Here is a 5,046-nt window from a genome sequence, read left to right on the forward strand (position 1 = left end):
ATTTTTTTAATTGATTTATTTTCACTACAACATAATATCAATATACCACGTTTATGGAATACACTATAGAAATACAACAAAAACCAACAGCCTGGCTAACGACATAAAAAAAAGATCTAGAACATTCAAACTGTGCAGTGCCTCTAGATCTAAAGGCTGCATCGTCTTAGAAACTGGCGCGTTATGGATTGATCGATTGATTGATTGATTGATCGATCGATCGATCGATCGATGGATTGGTTGGTTGGTTGGTTGATTGATTGATTGATTGATTGATTGATTGATTGATTGATTGATTGATTGATTGATTGATTGATTGACTGACTGATTGATTGATTGATTGATTGATTGATTGATTGATTGATTGATTGGTTGATTGATTGATTGATTGATTGATTGATTGATTGATATAAATACGCAATCAAAACCTATGTGAAATGTTCAAATATTTAATGAGTTACTAACTTTCAAATGAACATACATTTAAATTTAACTCTAACTGTTTTTCCCAGTTACTAGTAGCCTACCAAGGAACTGTCTATATTGTGATATGTATAGATAATTGTACTTGTGGCAACCCATATCAAAGACTGCAGTCGGTCATCGGCTCAGTACAGCTGATAGAAAAGTGAGTCATGACTAGACGGGCCTCGTGATGAAACAACCGTGAGTGTGTGTCACATGAATAAACAGTAAGTTGTGTTTCCACTGATTGTACTTTAAAGAACAGCGCCCGCTATGGACTCGTGCACTATAAATAAAACAACCCTGCCTTAATGTCTGCCCGAGGAAGTAAAGAGATTAATTTCTTTCATAGTAATATTGAATGTTGTAACTATCAATCAGTCATTAATCTGATGTGAGCTCTGTGGTATTGACCACGATATTATTTATAACCAGAAAATATTAAAGAATGGTTTGCATGACTGTGATACCCAAATGTTTCAGATATTATTTGAATTGTAATTAGCTTGCTTTTGCTCATTCTTAAAAATATCTTTTGCTCATTCTTACAAATGTCTATTTGTCTCCACAAGTTTCCAGTAGCCCAGTGCGAATGATAATTACGTTAGAGAGCAAATGATTTTATTCTATATATGTGGTGATTTTCTTTTCAGGAATTTTTTCATATAAAGAAATTTCAATTTAGCATATGTATTAATGTTTTAGAAAACGTTTTAACTTGTCTAGGTGTTGTGGCATTATTTCGGTGTTTGTATCTAATTCGGTTCAGAATCTGTCTTTGCGTAAATGTGTCTATAATTTTGAGAGCTGAAAATAGTGAAAATATCTTAAGTTTGTTCATTGTGTTAATTCATGCATATATGATAACTCCATTTACAACTTTGTATTGTAACACTTGTGTTTGAATAAGCTTATTTACCATTTCCTTGGTTTTTTTTACAGGTCTGGAACCTGAATCAAACAACAAATAAAATAAAAACAAAATATTCAACATATTAAATTGCTATACGGCAATAATTATGTTCTATATTTCAGAAAGAACAATTCTAGTGAATATTTTATCAGTTATAGTCTTTTTAAAGAACGAATCATATCCTAGCTGATTTTTTGTCCTTTTTTGTTTGTTTAAAAATAAATAAATCAATAAATAAATAAATCAAATTTATTATAAGTGTTTTGATAAATGAACATAATTACGTCTCTACTACTTAAGTGTAGTTCCACTTGGATTGATGTTTAAACAGTCAAATTAATATTAACACGCGTTGGTTTACAAATATATTTCACATATCACAAATTATTGTTTATAGATAGTTATTTGAGACACTGTGGTGACATTGTTTAGAAGTATCTCATATATTAGTAATTGTCATTACTTAGTGGAGCACAAACACATAGATATTTTCCTTTTCCGTGCCTAGGGTTAAATTATAAAGTAAACAAATCTGGAGATTGCCTTGTAAAAAAGTAATTGAAAAAATAATAATAAAACGCCTACGGCACGTGGTATTCCCAGGCGGTCTCCCATCCAAGTACTAACCACGCCCGACGCAGCTTAACTTCGGTGATCGGACGAGAACCGGTGTTTTCTACGTAGTATGGCCGTAGGCACTCAAAACTGTTCAAATTCTAAAGATAACCGTGTGGACTGAGTTGTTAACACAGTGAAAATCGTCAAAAATGTTCGTCTGATTGCGATATATATCCATATACATGTACTTTATTCAGAGCAACCCATATGGAAGACACAGTCGGCATTGTACAGCTCAGGTGAGTCATGAATAGACGAGTCACGTGATCAAAAACGGCGAGTGTCACAAATAAACAGTTTCCAGCCATTGTTCTTTGAAGAACAGCGCCCGCTACGGACACGTGCACTGTGAATAAAATAACTATGCAGCTGTCCGATGAAGTAAAGAGATTGATTTAAATTTCATAGTAATATTAAATGTTGTAACTATCAATCAGTCATTAATCTGTTAGCTTTGTGTTGGCCAAGGGAAAAATGCTTTACACTGGCTTGATGCCCATCTACAAGTTGTAGCGGTCAATTTGCAAACAAACTAGATATATTTCACACATGACAAATTATTGTTTATGGGAAATTGATAGGGTGAAAACCCCGGGATGTAAACATATAAATGGAAAATAAGCAACAATTAAAGAATAGTTTCAGCCCGGCTTTACAACAGTATCCTGTAAATGTTTGATTGTTGGTTGGTTAAAGTCGATGACAAACTTGTAAATATTTGATTGTTGGTTGGTTAAAGTCGATGACAAACTTGTGAATATTTGATTGTTGGTTGGTTAAAGTCGATGACAAACTTGTAAATGTTTGATTGTTGGTTGGTTAAAGTCGATGACAAACTTGTGAATATTTGATTGTTGGTTGGTTAAAGTCGATGACAAACTTGTGAATATTTGATTGTTGGTTGGTTAAAGTCGATGACAAACTTGTGAATATTTGATTGTTGGTTGGTTAAAGTCGATGACAAACTTGTGAATATTTGATTGTTGGTTGGTTAAAGTCGATGACAAACTTGTGAATATTTGATTGTTGGTTGGTTAAAGTCGATGACAAACTTGTAAATGTTTGATTGTTGGTTGGTTAAAGTCGATGACAAACTTGTGAATATTTGATTGTTGGTTGGTTAAAGTCGATGACAAACTTGTAAATGTTTGATTGTTGGTTGGTTAAAGTCGATGACAAACTTGTGAATCTTTGATTGTTGGTTGGTTAAAGTCGATGACAAACTTGTGAATATTTGATTGTTGGTTGGTTAAAGTCGATGACAAACTTGTAAATGTTTGATTGTTGGTTGGTTAAAGTCGATGACAAACTTGTGAATATTTGATTGTTGGTTGGTTAAAGTCGATGACAAACTTGTAAATGTTTGATTGTTGGTTGGTTAAAGTCGATGACAAACTTGTAAATGTTTGATTGTTGGTTGGTTAAAGTCGATGACAAACTTGTAAATGTTTGATTGTTGGTTGGTTCAAGTCGATGACAAACTTGTGAATATTTGATCATTGAGAGACATCCGATATGTTTTATGGTTAACATTACATAGCTTGCATAGCATTCATTGGTTTATATTACATATAGTATGTCTCATACTATATATTACTATATTATACTTGTATTTATTGGTTATTCAGGGTCAAGGGTCAGATGCCAAAGGTCATATTACAAGACACAATTACTACTTACCGGAGTGTATATTGTTAGAACGTTAATTCAATAAAACAATACGTGTTGATATGGAAAGTCTTTGCCTAATGCAATATAATATATCAAATTAATACATAATAATTATACAAGATTTTTTGACAGAAATCATTAAATTTAAATGCTAAATGGATTATATCGCCAGACAGAATATTGTATATTTAAAGCATACATGTATTACTGATATGGGCGAGGCATAGCGGCTAGTTCGTGAAACATTTCAAGGACAACAGAAAAACAATAAGTACACACAGCTCAATGATTAAATTGAATTTTCAACAAGATTTTTTTTAAATATAGGGATTCTTTTGTAATCGTTATTTAAAGTGAATAGAGTAAACACGGCCTGGAACAGTAACTCAAATAAAATAAAATTATCGAACTATGATTTTAAATGTTATTAAAATTTAAAGTATAAAAATAAGAAAGAATATTAACTGAAACTAAAAAAGCCCACAGCGCGTGGTATTTCCTGGCAGTCTCCTATCCACGGTGAATATGAGACAATGGACGTATATGTACTTTTAAAGAATTCAATAGCGCGCCCTCTATGGGCATGTCCAATACTACATAAATACATGCATGACATGAATAAGATTACTCGCTTTCCATAGAGTACCAGACAGACTCGGAGGCTCTTTACAAATATTATACATGTATAGAGATTGACTACATTCAGAGAAATGTCAAGTGTTTAAGATATATCGATATATCGTAATTATTCCATTAGTTACATGACAATCTTTTATAAATTTCAGAAACATACTTATCTGTATCTGTAATTGTAAAGTATGTGATCATATGTACACTCGGCAGAAATAGCCCTATCTAGTAGTTGTGAACGTTATCAGTTGTAAGCTATGAGTACAAATAGGGATTTCACATATTAATCAGTGCCTTGGGAAAGAGAGAGAGAGAGAGAGAGAGAGAGAGAGAGAGAAGAGAGAGAGAGAGAGAGAGAGAGAGAGAGAGAGAGAGAGAGAGAGAGAGAGAGAGAGAGAGAGAGAGAGAGAGAGAGAGAGAGAGAGAGAGAGAGAGAGAGAGAGAGAGAGAGAGAGAGAGAGAGGGGGAGACAGAGAAAGAGAGACACAGAGAGAGGGAGAGGGAGAGAGATAGAGAGAGTGAGGGAGAGACAGAGACAGAGACAGAGACAGAGAGACAAAGACAGAGAGACAGAGACAGAGAGAGAGAGCGAGGAGAAAGAAAGAAAGAGAGAGAGATCTAGAGAGAGAGAGACAGAGACAGAGACGGACAAAGACAGAGAGAGAGAAAGAGAGAGAGACAGAGAGAGAGACAGAGAGAGCGAGGAGAGAAAGAGAGAGACAGAGACAGAGAGAGGGAGAGAGAGATAG

The 5,046-nt window shown here is 34.0% G+C and overlaps 1 non-coding gene across 1 annotated transcript; it reads right to left on the reverse strand.

Annotated features, from left to right (window-relative positions):
* Positions 1–1,956: 1,956 nt before the first annotated feature.
* Positions 1,957–2,075, reverse strand: LOC144433467 (5S ribosomal RNA). The gene has a single exon (XR_013480771.1). It is a non-coding gene; the product is annotated as a 5S ribosomal RNA (ribosomal RNA).
* Between the last annotated feature and the right edge of the window lie 2,971 nt (positions 2,076–5,046).

This window comes from Glandiceps talaboti, chromosome 3 (genome assembly GCF_964340395.1).
Source record: "Glandiceps talaboti chromosome 3, keGlaTala1.1, whole genome shotgun sequence".
Taxonomy (NCBI): domain Eukaryota; kingdom Metazoa; phylum Hemichordata; class Enteropneusta; family Spengelidae; genus Glandiceps; species Glandiceps talaboti.